This window comes from Schistocerca gregaria, chromosome 1 (genome assembly GCF_023897955.1).
Source record: "Schistocerca gregaria isolate iqSchGreg1 chromosome 1, iqSchGreg1.2, whole genome shotgun sequence".
Classification (NCBI taxonomy): domain Eukaryota; kingdom Metazoa; phylum Arthropoda; class Insecta; order Orthoptera; family Acrididae; genus Schistocerca; species Schistocerca gregaria.
The window spans coordinates 832,909,228-832,924,370 of NC_064920.1; the positions used below are offsets into that span (position 1 = coordinate 832,909,228).

A 15,143-nucleotide genomic window follows, 5' to 3' on the forward strand; every position below is an offset into this window, starting at 1 on the left:
AACTTCGTAACCCTCGCAAGAAGCGCCTCAACTCCAGCCTCGAGTGCACGCCGCCAGCAGCTCCGGGCCGACTCCGCGCGACGGGGACCTCCTCGCTGCTCTGCGCCAACCGACCGACTGTCACCACTCGGAAACGGTCAAAGGACCAAACAGACGTCGGCTGATGGGACGACCGACCGAACGACCAACCAACGGTCGTTCCCGCTCCGGCCTCCTTCAGTCGGACAGTGCATGAGTGCCCCAGCGGTCGGCAAGCACTGTCTGTCCGCACCTCACCGGTGCTCCGTCCCCGACTGCACTGCTGGTCCTTCTCCAACTGACTTCCAGACACACGACGACCCGGAAATAATACCGATCGCTCCAGAGAAAGTACGACAGTGCACTTATCCATAAGCGCTGCTGCTGGCACTCACGGGCAAGTAAGGCAGAAGTTAGTGACGCCAGTAAATGGAATAAGAAAACGAGGCGACAGTACCGTAAAAGAAAATGACAAACAATAAATGGCATGAACACAAGCCATGCACGGCTCATAGGTTTTTCCGTGACTGCTCTACACAGCTCCAGAAAAATGTTTGAATGGGCTCTTTGACAGAGTACGACCGATCACATCCTTCATTAATACAGGCTTGTATTCCGTCTCTAATGATCTTGTGATTTCACACAAATGTTTTTTTTTTCCTTTCATAGTTTTAACGTAGATTAACGATGTGGCTAGTAACGAGAGAATCCGCATCCGTTCACTTCTTGTATTGAGTCATCAGTCTTCTGACTTGTTTGATGCGGCCCGCCACGAGATTTTCTCCTGCGCAAAGCTCTTCATATAAGAAGGTTAAATCGCGGCACTGCTGAGTTACTATGCCCCGAAATGGTTCGTTCGAGTGTCTTTCACCAAGAATCTGAACTCACACAACCGAATAAAGAAACATTTGTTAAACGCCCCATCAACAGCATCAGAAAAAGGAAAGGGGCGGGAGAAGAGTTATTGCGTTCGTGTAAAACCCTAATCAGCAGACAATATTTTGAGTATTGGTTTAAAATGTGGAGGTCTCCGGGGAGCTGTGGAATCTCCGTCTGCAGCTGATACCCCTTCGAACATTTCACATGAAGGCCAAAGAACAGCAAAGCAAAACACTTTGCTGATTCGAGCACTACAGTGGTTCACTGAGCACAGTCCAACTAAGGGTTATATGCCTTTACCATCCTGTGAGTAGGAGGGTCGTTTAGGGGATACATACAACTTTAAAGTGGAATTCGAACCATATTTAAGCGCAGCGCGAAGAACAGATTGGTTTGTTATCTGAAATATCGTCGCAAGCTTACAAAGATTCGAAACATAGAAAGTATGCCACAGCAGGATCGAAACAAGTGACGATGCTGCAGTTTGATGGCATTCCTTTCCGCAATCATGGCAAAGGACTGGAAAAAAAAATCGTCAAATTCGTGTGTCATTTGGTTTGCACCGATACACGGATCGACATGCAACCTTAAAGACGTATTCGTCGACCGACTTCTGTGGTCGAGCGGTTCGAGGCGCTTCAGTCCGGAACCACGCGGCTACTATGGTTGCAGGTTCGAACCCTGCCTCGGGGATGGATGTGTGTCATGTTCTTAGGTTAGTTAGGTTGAAGTAGTTCGAGGTCTAGGGGACTGATGACCTCAGATGTTAAGTCCCGTAGTGCTTAGAGCCATTTGAACCAATTTTAGACGTATTCGTTTTTCCAGTATTCTGGTACATTCCAAGCCAGGGAACAGTCAAATGAAAGCACGATCCGGCGAACGATGGCGTAATTTTCTTTTTTATGAGTATGGACACTGTCTGCGAAACCGTCAATAGGGTGCTTTTAAGGAATGTCCTCACCAAGCGCTCATTACAGCTGTTTTAATCTCCCGTGTAGAACTTAAAGCTGATATTCGCGTCTCTCGCTTCCATCACTCCTTAATACCGGCAGGTTTTAAATACCAGGAGTCGATGCGCGACGCCATTTCGTTTCTCTTACGCTATTAGCAGCTTATCACTGGGCAGTTACAGATTTCATGGAGAGCCATATCTGTTTTTTATAGTCCATAAGAAAATCATCAGGGTGTAGCCGGTTTATTCCTGTATAGCCATTGTCTCCCCTCCCCCTCCCCCCCCCTCTCTCTCTCTCTCGAGAATCTTCCAGACCGCCACACGGTAAGAGTGCAAGGCTATGCGAGTAGCCCACTGGATTGAATGCAATACTATTTGATTAAGGAGGTCCGTAATCCAACGGTAGTGCCGATTTATCGATCCAAATATCTCCTGTTCGATCCCCTGCCAGTCCTCGGATTTTTTTGTCACTTCTAATATCTTTCACCGCCGGCAGTGTGCTTACGTGAAAAATGTATTGCGCCGTGGTTCAGACTCCATGTTAAACAACCCTTCTTTTAACGGGCAGTACACTCAAAGTTCATAGCAAGACAACGCCACACCACCTCCAAAAACACCATGCCAAGTAAAGCACTGTGGTGTTCAATAGAACCACAGCTTTGATGACAGCACTTTTTCGAGTAATCTAGCCAGCGTATCACGTGCACATGTTAGCTTTACACAACATCCTTTTACCCGTTCATCATTCTGTTTGCGTGGACGAAAAATGCGACGTAACTTTCCAAACACCTACAGGGAGCATCTGTTTGTTTTCTTCTGTACAGAGCGAATAACACACAAATTATTACGAACAGCTTGTGTTCTCTGCGATGTTGATTTCATTTTACACTTTATCTGCTAACATGTCTTTAATAGCAACGTACACAGTAGCACGTACGTGCCAACATGAATTGGTAATGATGAAACTTTTCACATTTGCACTCAATATTCCATAGAATAGAATGCATATGCAAGTAAAAAAACTGCAAGTTGCTAAGCGATGTGTGTTAGTTTCTGATTAATACGCGTACTTCCGCTATACATATTGAAATTATGCAAGTTATCCAGCTCATCAGTTCACATCTTAAATTTTAATGCAAAGCAAGGTAGTTATTTGCTCTATTCGGTGGTAGCACAGTATCATGGAACACCAATTAATGTTCGTCGTTCCTTACTGGTAGAGGTATTTTATTCCATACCGCTCTTTCTGATTGACATTTCTTTCACAAATTAAATTACTTCAGTGCAAGAGAAAGTATCAGAATATAGAGTGTAGAATAATAACCGCTACCAATCACAGTAGGAGATGATTTTATTAAATGCACGACCGGTTTCGGGCTTGTCCCAGATGGTTTTACATTCAGTTACATATGTTAATGCTCAATGTTGGAGATCACTGAGTAAAAAACAAAATATGTGATGGTGACTGACCAGATCCAACTCAAAAATGGATGTTGGTATGTGTATAGAGTATGTATCTTTAAACAATTCCAGTTGTTTCAGCTCGAAACCGGTCGTGCATTAAACAAAACCACGTTCTATTCTGACTGGTAGCGGTTATTATTGTACGCCCCATAAAGAAACGCTCACGGAGTTGACTGCATCTGTTAAGGATAAAATTCACTATCAGAATATTGCCCGAGTAAGATTTAAATACCACGCCAACGAAGTGGTTTCCGGCTAGCTGGCCTCTTACGGCGGCCAATTTGGCGTAATAGAACGCCAGGCGGCGGTTTCCCTCTCGCGAACTCTTCCTCGATTTTCCCCGGTAGCTGCCCACTTTCCTCTCATTATTTACAGCCGTGCCGACGTCTCTTCCTGGCTAATTAATTACTCCCTGCTGGAGATTTCGCTTCTGCGGAGTCATTTCGTTTATATTCGACCTATTATGCACGATCACGCTGGTGGTGAGTTCGCAAAATGGATACCACTCCTCTCCAACAAATAATTTCACAAGTATTCTTATTAACGTTATGTGCCATTTCATACGACGACTGTGTCGATTGTTATTCTTAATTCTAAACTGGTACGATGTCTGCGATACAAACGAACTGCCTGGAGCTATGTGTGTCGTAGTTAGTTGCATTACGCGTTCAGCATATCATAATCAAGCTTCTTGAAGCATTGTAATGTACTTGGTAGAGCAGAGCGTTGACAATGTAACATAGTGAACGGCGTCCGCGACTCGTAGTCTTGCGGTAGCTTTCTCGCTTCTCGCGCGCGGGGTCCCGGGTTCGATTCCCGGCGGGATCAGGGATTTTCTCTGCCTCGAAATGACTGGGTGTTGTGTGTCTTTCATCATCATTTGATCCTCATTCACTCGCAAGTCGCGTTAAAGAACTTGTGGAGCGGGGACCGAACCGTCCCGCGAGGGGTCTCCCGGACACCAATGCCATACGCTTATTATTATTATTATTATTATTATTATAGTGAACGGCGTTCGACATTCTGAGAAAAAAATAGGGGTAAGCTATTGCGAAACACAAACACGAACACGAACACGAACGAGTCTGGAAGACCAAGGACGAAATCCTTGGATTAAAAAGGGTGTAATGCGGTGATGCAATGTTTCACCCCTACTGCTCAGTCTATACGTCGAAGGAGGAATGACAAAAATAAAGGAAAGGTACGAGAGTGGGATTAAAATTCATGGTGAAAGGATATCAATGATATGATTCGCTGTGACACTGCTATCGTCAATGGAAGTGAAGACGAATTACAGTATCTGTTCAAAGGAATGAAAAGTTTAATGGAATGAGAGTAAATCGAAGAAAGACAAAAGTAATGACAAGTAGGAGGAATGAGAACGCGAGAAATTTAACATCAGGATTCGTGAATGCGAAGTACGAGTGGATAACGTTAAGGAATTCAGTTTCCTAGGCAGCAAAGAGGACATCAAAAGCAGATTAGCGCTGGCAAAAAAGGCATTCCTGGCCAAGAGAAGTGTACTAGTATCAGACATTGGCTTTAATTTGAGGAAGAAATTTCGAAGAATGTATGTTTGGAGCACAGCATTGTATGATAGTGGAACATGAACTTTGTGAAAATCTGAACGGAAAGAAAATCAAAGCATTTGAGATGTTATGTTACAGGAAAACGCTGAAAATAAGGTGCACTGATAAGGTAAGAAATTAGGTGGTTCTCCGTAGAATCGGCGAGGAAATACACTCCTGGAAATGGAAAAAAGAACACATTGACACCGGTGTGTCAGACCCACCATACTTGCTCCGGACACTGCGAGAGGGCTGTACAAGCAATGATCACACGCACGGCACAGCGGACACACCAGGAACCGCGGTGTTGGCCGTCGAATGGCGCTAGCTGCGCAGCATTTGTGCACCGCCGCCGTCAGTGTCAGCCAGTTTGCTGTGGCATACGGAGCTCCATCGCAGTCTTTAACACTGGTAGCATGCCGCGACGGCGTGCACGGTACATCCAAACCGTCATCGAACCCATCGTTCTACCATTCCTAGACCGGCAAGGGAACTTCCTGTTCCAACAGGACAATGCACGTCCGCATGTATCCCGTGCCACCCAACGTGCTCTAGAAGGTGTAAGTCAACTATCCTGGCCAGCAAGATCTCCGGATCTGTCCCCCATTGAGCATGTTTGCGACTGGATGAAGCGTCGTCTCACGCGGTCTGCACGTCCAGCACGAACGCTGGTCCAACTGAGGCGCCAGGTGGAAATGGCATGGCAAGCCGTTCCACAGGACTACATCCAGCATCTCTACGATCGTCTCCATGGGAGAATAGTAGCCTGCATTGCTGCGAAAGGTGGATATAAACTGTACTAGTGCCGACATTGTGCATGCTCTGTTGCCTGTGTCTATGTGCCTGTGGTTCTGTCAGTGTGATCATGTGATGTATCTGACCCCAGGAATGTGTCAATAAAGTTTCCCCTTCCTGGGACAATGAATTCACGGTGTTCTTATTTCAATTTCCAGGAGTGTAAATGTACGTGAAACACTGACAAGGAGAAGAGACAGGATGATAGGATGTCTGATAACTTCCACGGTACTGCAAGGAGCTGTAGGGGCTAAAAACTGTAGAGGTAGACAAATGCATGTAGCAGACAATCGAGGACATAGATTCCAAGTGCTACTACTCTGAGACGTAAAGATTAGCACAGGAGAGAAATTCGTGGCGGGCCACATTAAATCGCATCAAACGCTAGTACTACATACTTCAGGAATGAAGCCTGACTAGAGTTTAGAAGTAACTTAACGGTCGCTTTCGCAGTTTTATTTGCTACTACCCCTGTGGGCCATCAACGACCTAATTTGTTGGCTAACTCGTTCTTATCAGAGCGGCACGCTCGTGCTCCAGCACTGTAAAGCCCGTACATCTACCACAGACTTAATTCTCAAGTTCTTTATAGTATAATGCAATACTATACGAGATTCGGTAAATTCTGTAAAATTAATGATACTGACGAAACCGTAGGGTTATATTTCAAACCAAATAAATATTTTGTTCACACATGCGTGAATGGTGGCCTAAATAACTGCGAACTCAAATCACAAAAAAGCAATTAAGCAGTAATTAAGACATGTAATGCGTAACAGAGCATCGAACACAGATAAACACGTGCTACCAAGGATTATTTAACAGCACAGTAATTAATGAAAATCGACAATAAACATACGAAGACGGGAAGTGCTGTTTCCCACTACCAATCGCGATGTGTATAAAATTCATTATCCTGAATAACCGCTGCGAAAAACATGCTACAACTGTATCACACACGAATGAAGTATCAACTGCAGTAAACAATTAAGTTGAGTGTTGTCTCAAATTACGTAAATAAAATTTGAAGATCATACTGTCACACAAAATCAATCACCAAAAACATAGTCAAGTAGTCTAAGTCCAGCGAAAGGTTAAAGTATTTAACTCGCGCTCATACAATTATTCCAAGAACAACAAAATGTTGAACTAACTGTGAAGGGAACTGTCCAATTCGATAGGTCGAAACATGCCCTGAATTTTTTTATACCGTAAGAATTCACTGAAAGAAACACAATGTCAAAATATTCGCTGCTAAGACACACTGCAAGTATTTAGTTACAAAAATGTTTAACTTTTGCAAATACTAACCGTTAAGTCACCAGGCGGCTGGAGAGCTGTAGCAGACAGCGCATGCGCAACACGACGGGTCCATATCCTTGGTTGACGGCACATCGGTGAACAGCTAACACGGCACAACGCCATCGTAATTTGTGAAGCGAATTTCAGTTTCCATTGATAGTTTTTCTGACACAGTTGTTCGCAGTTACTATTAACTGGAACTTGTAACTCGTTTAATATCCATAACAATTAGCAGTTGCCTATACGATATCGGTAAGTGTTACCAGTGAGGATAAAAATGAATTAATTTTCTTTGAAATTTCTTCATATATGCTTGCTATTAGCATCTGCCTTTGGGCAGGTTCCAGAGATTCGCAGTAATGTGGAATCCAATTAATGTTTTCAATCTGGCAGAGAGAAAATATGAAGATCGTGAGATCGTGGTATACACTCGAAATTACCTATTTCTCATGAAGACCTGTGTTTGTGTTATTTATTAGTTAATTTCCTGGACATTCATCCGAATGCTGTCGACAGTTCGTTAGAAATTGTGGAAACTTTTTAGGAAGCAGGGAATAACTCCAATTCTCCTTGAATTGTGGTTCGAACGATGATGATTGTGCTAATTAAAGTTAAAGTCCAGAAAAAAAACAGAGTACCTTACGAGCCCAAAGAAAATTTTTGCAGTAATAACTTCCAAATGGCGACAAATTTTTCTGTTAAACGAAGGAGGGAGAAAACGCTTATACGTAACTAGTCTGTAAAGCCGGTTTCGTTCCATAAAATCTGAACATGAATTGTGTAAATGGAAGAGAGATTTACATGAAGTACGAAATATATCCAAAATGAAACTCAACAAAGTGTTGAAAACCTAACACAAAGTATTTAGAAGTAGTCGTGGGAGTCAATGCACCATTACGACAGAGAGCTACATGACTAGTTCCTATTTATTACAAATGAGGCGAACATTACTGATTTCCAGGCTTCTTCAACCTGGTTAAACGGATTCAGGAAATTATGCAGAAAAGGAAGTTATAAAATTACCAAGTTTACCTCAAGAAAATCCGAAGAGATGTCATTAATAGGTAATAATACAGAGAAATTTGTATCTGATTGGAAGACAATGCTTCTTCCTACCACCTAAAATGCTGCGTATAAAGTCAGTGTCACTTTTCGTGAAAAACGCGCTTTATGATTTCGAGCGAAAAAAAGACAAGAGTCGCTTGTACAGTTGATGAATGGTGTGTGGCATTCGTAGAGAACAGTGCCAGCGGTGAGTATCGGTGGCTTACTTTTTTCGCAGCTTTGTATCTGTCCTCGGGAACGTCAAAGCAAATTAGGACCAACATAATAAAAATGGGCTATTGCAATGGACTTAGCAAAATCTGGAAAAATGAGAGAGAATAATCTTGAACGTTACGTCAGAAACGTCTTATCACTTGCAGAAACTAATTCATTGATTTTGTTGGGTTCTTGGTCTGAACATAACGACACATCTGTCTTTAGGCGGATGACCAACAGACTTAATATAATTCCGATTCCAGTCATATCTAATGGCGTGATTTATTCTCTCTCTATAAAAAAAAAATTTCTACAGCTTACAGCGTTTCACAAAGAACTGTTGGGAAACATAATTTCCGTTAATTCTTTGTCATTTGAGGTTTGTCAACGGAACAGTATTGTTAAACGTCAATCACTTATGCGTTGTCAGTTGCATCACTACATTTTACTTATTTGATCAAGTATGCCTGATATGTAGCATAACATGCAGAACACTGTCACGAACATTTCTTACACCATCGTATTTCTGTCTATATAAAACCAGTAATTAGTGTGAAGTATCTGAATGTATTAATTTTTCTTTTATCAGGTATGCCTGGTGAAAGAAAAATATACGTATGATGAAGTTGTCTGTAACGTAACATCATATAAGGCCTTGATTTTCTTTCCTCTACTAGTCACATAAGCAACAGTTTAGTTCTCGATATGAACTGCAAGTTATTAAAAAATAATGATTTTAGACGTTTTTGATATGGTTACGTGCTTAAAATTCGCATGTGAGCACTTTGGAATCGCGCTACGTCCTCTTGTCTCGGCTGCGTTTGCTTATTCGCCGATTCGGCGCCAGGCAGGAAGGTCTGTATACCGCTGTTATAAGCTGTTCTTCGTGGAGCAAAAACTAGTAACTTTAACATTAAAAAAATACTTGCAGTGCTCCTTAGTAGCTAAAATTTTGAAAGCGCATTTCTTTGGATGCATTCTTCCTGTGTGACAAATTTCAGAGTCGGTTTCGACGTGTCGGAATGAACAATTCCCTTGTGAGATTGCTGCCTGTGCGGACAGGCACTCGACGGAAGCACACCCACCAACGCTGACCAAAAAAGAAAGAACACAAGCGCCCTACCCTATCGACCTTATATACTCTCTGTGACATCATACACTAACAAATCCAGGTTAGACAAATAATGAGCAACACTGAGATTTAAAATAAGAATAGATTATTACACAAGTTATTAAAAATGTTCACGAGGCAGTCCAACATATGATTACAAAAGTATGCCTAATTACAATAACATACAAAGTTGTAAATTGTGGCTACTCATCCTCTCGCAATTTTAGGTAACTCTTGCTGCCTTCATTATTTGAGACGTAGCTTGTTGTGGCGTACTATTGTTCGCATTATGAGTAACATGTTAAAACACCATTGGTTTACATTTTCATACGATATCGGCTGTGGAGGAGCAGAGTCAGAGACCACGATCAGTGTCGATCTACACTCACCAGGTTTAGGCGTCGGGAGGCTATCGTTCAGCTCGGATCACACCTGAAATGCAAAAGAAATGTCGTCATCTCGGCAAACAGTTCGTTACAGTATAAGGCAAAAAACACACACAGAGATAGATAGATAGAGAGAGAGAGAGAGAGAGAGAGAGAGAGAGAGAGAGAGAGAGAGAGAGAGAGAGAGAGAGAGAGGGAGGGAGGGAGGGAGGGAGGGAAGGGGCGGGGTGTTACAAGACGAGCCGAAGACATGGATGGGGGAAACAGAGATGATGCGACTGCGACAGGAAGTATCTCGAAACTATTTCTTGGTAATACTGGAGATAACTGGCAAGCAACAAAAAGTATGAAAACACAGTGCATTACTGATAAGGTTTACCGGAATAGCCCTCCTGCACTCCGTCTCTAGGTAGATAAGCAACGTATGTAACGTTGAAATTACTTTCTGAGAATAGGTTAATCACTCTACAAGAAGTGCCATGACATAAAATTTCTGTTTTATGTCGACCTGACATAGAAGTCACAGCAACAGCACGCTGTAAACTTATGCTGCATAACGACATGAAGACCGTGCGGATACAGATCCTGTTGGGAAGATAGTATTTTCCGAAACCTGAAACCGTTTCGATATCTGTCGCTTGAGTTTTGAACCCCATGATTGGCGATGGAAGTCTCTTTTCTTCTATCTTACCACTTTCCATTTTAGTTAATCATCGAAGACCTGCCTTACATATTTGTATCTAGGCCTGCCGCTGCGATTATTTACTCTCACCTTTCTTTAAACTATTGTATTCAGTAACCACCAATGTCACAGTATGCGCAAAATTGTTGAGACTTCGCCAAGCGCCAGCCTCCTTCGTGTACGCCTTATCACAAGTAACTTCATGTGGCACGGGAATTTCTACAAACTGTTGGAAGACGTCTTCAGGCGAAGCCCACTTAGTCTTTTGGTGGCCATTTATTTCACAGTGCATTTCGAAAGGCACGCGTTGGACTTGGTGCGCTGCAAGTATGTCGACGACATCTTAGTTGTGTGGAACAGGTCGGTGACTCCCTAAGACATCTGAATAGTCTACATGCCAATACAGAATTTACAACGGGGGGCAGGAAAGGACCAGTAGCTGTGGCAAGGGTTAGAGTCTGGCAAATTGTTGGAGAACGTTAGCTGCCATCACCGTGTGGTGCCAACAGTGAAGTGCGGAGAAGGTGCTGTTAAGATACATGGGTGTTTTTCGTGGTTAGGGTGTGCTCTCCTTATTGTACTTAAGAAAACGCTAAATGTGGAACGATATGAACACATTTTGTAACACTGTGTACTGCGTTCAGTTGAAGGACGGTTCGTAGTCGATGACTGATTGTGTCAGCATGACAATACACCCTGACGTAAAGCATCATCTGTGAGTTCATGGTTTATAGACAATAACATTCCTGAAGTGGACTGGCCTGACCAGAGACACGATCTGAACACAATGGAACACCTTCGGGATAAATTATGACGTTGACTCCGCTCCAGACCTAGCCGTCCACCATCTCTCTTTTCGGCTATGGAGAACGTATGGGCTGTCATTTCTCCACAGACACTCAAACACCTCATTGAAAGTGTCCGCAGTTGAGTTCAAGCAGTCATAAAGGCGACCTGTGGAAATTCCCCATCTGAATGTGCACTGACAGGTATCCCCATGCTTTTGGGTGTCCGGATGGTTTTGGCCAAATGGCGTGTACTCCTCGCCTCTCGGTACAGGAGTGGCGTGACGTCACTCGGCGTCAGCCAGCTGCGCGAGAAGCCCTGCATGTTTGTCGCGGCTGCCTCCCGCTGTGCTGGCCTGAATGGCTTCAGTGGCGCTCCAGCCAGGGGTAGGCAGCGCCCTGGTAATCATCACGGGGGAGAGCGGCCAGTCGCCGTGAAATTCTAACTGGCGTCCGACGGTGAGTCCAGGGGCGACCACTCCAGCACACGTCCAACTTCCAGGTCGCTGCGAGTCTCCTTCCCGCGCGATTGACAGTCATACCCATCGACTAGACGAGGATACAGCACGATCAAACCATTTTGATCTCGGAAGGACAGCGGTGCCCTTTAGAATTAAAGGAAGCGCAGTAAAAAAGAAATCTATGTTTCACTCTGTTTAATTCTTTACCTGATTAGAAAAAAAAATCTGAGATGGCACTGGTCCGATTCCGTATTACTCCAGAACACGAATAGCTTCACGTCTTTTCCAACGAAGAACAAAACTGCTAACTACTGCTCCCATCGCTTGGTTCACACTATCATTGGTCGAGAAATGCTGCCGCTCTCTCTACCGAGAATGAATCATCCACTAAATAAGGCACCCGCCATATATCCGAGTTCCGATTTATACAATCTTCTGTATATATGTAAAGAAGAATACACAAAGAGGAGTGTCCGTTTGTTTGTTTGAATACCTGAACATTTACAGTTTTTTTCCGATCTTGATGACTTTTGCACACTTTGCCTTCGAGACAAGAGGGAGATCACTGTCTATATCAGATTCCGTAACTTGATTTGCTACATATATGTATGTAAAATACACTGAAGAGCTGGAACACCTGTCTCACATCGTGCAGGGCCCCTGCGAGTACGCAGAAGAGCCGCAACACGACATGTTCATGTCCGGGGAGTTTGGAGGCCAACGGAAGTGCTTAAACTCAGAAAGTGTTCCTCGAGCCACTCCGTAGCAATTCTGGACGTGTGGGAAGTCGCATTGTCCTGCTGGAATTGCCCAAGTTCCTCAGAATGCACAATAGACATGAATGGATGCAGGTGACCTGACAGCATGCTTACGTACGTGTCATCTGTCAGAGTAGTATCTACACGTATCAGAAGTCCCATATCACTTCAACTGCACACGCTCTAAACCGTTATATATCCTCCACCAGCTTGATAAGTCCCTTGCTGACATAAAGGGCCCATAGATTCATGAGTTGTCTCCATACACGTACACATCCATCCGCTCAATGCAATTTGAGGCGAGACTCGTCCGACCAGGCAACGCGGATACGGAGCGATTTATCTTACGTCCAAAAGGGCATGATCATTGGCTTTAGGGCGAAGGATGGAAGCATTTCCGAAATGGTTAAGTCTGTGAATTATTCGCGTTCCGCCGTGGTTTCCTAGCAGCAGGCACCGTTTCGTGCACCCATGCTGACTGCTGTTCATCGTGGAAAAGGCTGGAATATGCTTGCCGATACCGCAAATAGAAGTAGACGTCCACTTAGTGGAGACAGGTGGCCTTTCCAGGCGATCACGTTTTATGATCCACGCGCCGCTGCTCTCGCCCCTACTGATGTTGGCCGATGCGAGGCAGCTCCAAGCAAACACAGCCTCGCTCCGGACGCCTTCGGTTTCACTGCAGACGGCGGCTTGCCCTTCCCTCACTCCTTAAATAGACTACCGCCTGCCTAGACACTGGACACGCTCATTTCTGACGTCAGACTACTACTTTCCGATGTAGTGTGACGTCGTACAAAAGCAAAACACTGACAGTTATTAGGAATTTAAAATAAAATATACCACGTTCACTGCGGCAGTTACTGCTGGATAAGGGTGGTTAATTTGTAACGCTCAAATAACATTTTCTTCAAATCCGCTACGCTTACGATTACCACGACACAATCATTTGAGTTCTGTTTGTGACACAGGTAGAAGGCGATTCTCTGGATCCTGTAAAGGTGACGGCATCTCCGCGGGATACAACTATAAAATACACGCATTAACCACGTTGATGGCGAAATTACAAACATTTGTACACAAATGCAGACCATGTATTTACTACGAAACACACAGAGTAAAATACGTGCTGCTTTTAGCCACAGTGAACCACACCCTCCTCACATTAATGCAGTACGATAATATTTAAAAAGCCCTTAAACATACATTCGACACTGCGTCCAAGACTCTAAAATACACAACAGTAACTTTAAGGTATTGTGAGGTATAAGTTTTTAAATATGTAATTCGTCGAAATTTGTGACTCAGTGCTAATTATAAACCATAATCCAAATTAAGTTTGGAATTAATGCTATCAGCATACTACGAACACTTTAAAGACTTGACTCCTTGCTACTGTGTTAGTTAGCACAATAGTAGGGCAATGGACTGGCATTTCTGAAGACGGCAGTTCAAATACACGTTCCGTTATTCAGGTTAAGGATTTCTGAAGGTTTCCTAAACCCGTTAACGCGGTTTCCGGAATGCGCGGACGATTTCCTTCTTCATCCCTCCCTGATCGGATCTTGTGGTCTGGCTGTAACGATCTCAGCGACGGGCGGAAGTTAAGCCATTCTTCTTTCCGTTGGCTCCTTGCTGTTTCAGGAAGACCAAATACAAAATCGGTTCTTGTACAGTAAGAACAGCCTTAACAACAACATTGCAGAGGCGAAATGCCCAGCAATTGGAATAGTAGCTCACAATGCATCTCTCCCCAGAAACGCTGACACGGTCCTATTACATCCTCTGAGAAACTCGGGACAGAAACTTTTGAAACATTTAACGAAACACTGAACTTGAACCAGAATGACATGATACATTTTCCCTGGAAACTAGAATTCGTTGTCGGTGATAAAGAAAACCAGTCTTCCCATTTCTCGATAAATTTATTTCGGTAATGCACACATGACATTAATACTTTACATCTCTTGGCACCAGTGAATCCATTGGCAAAAATAATCCAGACTTATTTCTTTGGGCACTGATTGCAAGTAGAAGGGATTAGCAAATGCGATTAAGGTTACAGCGATGATTATCATATAAATGTAAATAAACCAAGAGCCGATGAGCGAAATTTTGTGTTCACTGGAGTAGATGAGAAACTGATAACGCACGACTTGCAAATCTAAGCGAAAACATTCATTTCGATTCCACACTCATAGTGGGTTGAAGTTGTTCATCGAGTTTCAGACAAAAGCGTTCCAAACGGGCTGGTAATCGACAGACAGTGAGCAACTTTCATTCAGTGGTAGTATGGAGAAACTATTGTGAAAAGCATTGTTTCAAGCTTTCTTTTTTTTTAAAAAAAACTAACATACAGGTATGTTAACAGATTATGTATCTGTGGGTAGGAGAGATTTAGGGACTTGCCGATGTCGAGATCATCAAACACGGAGCAGAAGCTGGAGGTGGGAAAGACTAGGGAAGTATTTTTTCAAAAATGGTTCAAATGGCTGTGCGCACTATGGGACTTAACATCTGAGGTCATCAGTCCCCTAGAACTTAGAACTACTTAATCCTAACCAACCTAAGGACATCACACACATCCATGCCCGAGTCAGGATTCGAACCTGCGCCGTAGTAGTCGCAAGGTTCCTGACTGAAGCGCCTAGAACCGCTCGGCCACCGCGGCCGGCAAGTATTTTTTATTAAATGTAATAAAATCCAGTTTCCTGCTATACTA

General features: G+C 43.6%; 1 protein-coding gene across 7 annotated transcripts in view; it reads right to left on the reverse strand.

The window, feature by feature from the left end:
- LOC126272094 (ribosome-binding protein 1) overlaps positions 1-15,143 on the reverse strand; it is a 576,027-nt gene that overhangs the window by 414,393 nt on the left and 146,491 nt on the right. For 6 of the 7 annotated variants that reach the window (XM_049974718.1, XM_049974735.1, XM_049974675.1 and 3 more), the window contains exon 2: positions 9,739-9,781. The exons of the other annotated variant lie outside the window; for it this stretch is intronic. The gene's annotated coding sequence lies outside the window, so the exon portion shown is untranslated. The remainder of the gene's footprint in view (positions 1-9,738; positions 9,782-15,143) is intronic. 7 annotated transcript variants of the gene reach the window in all.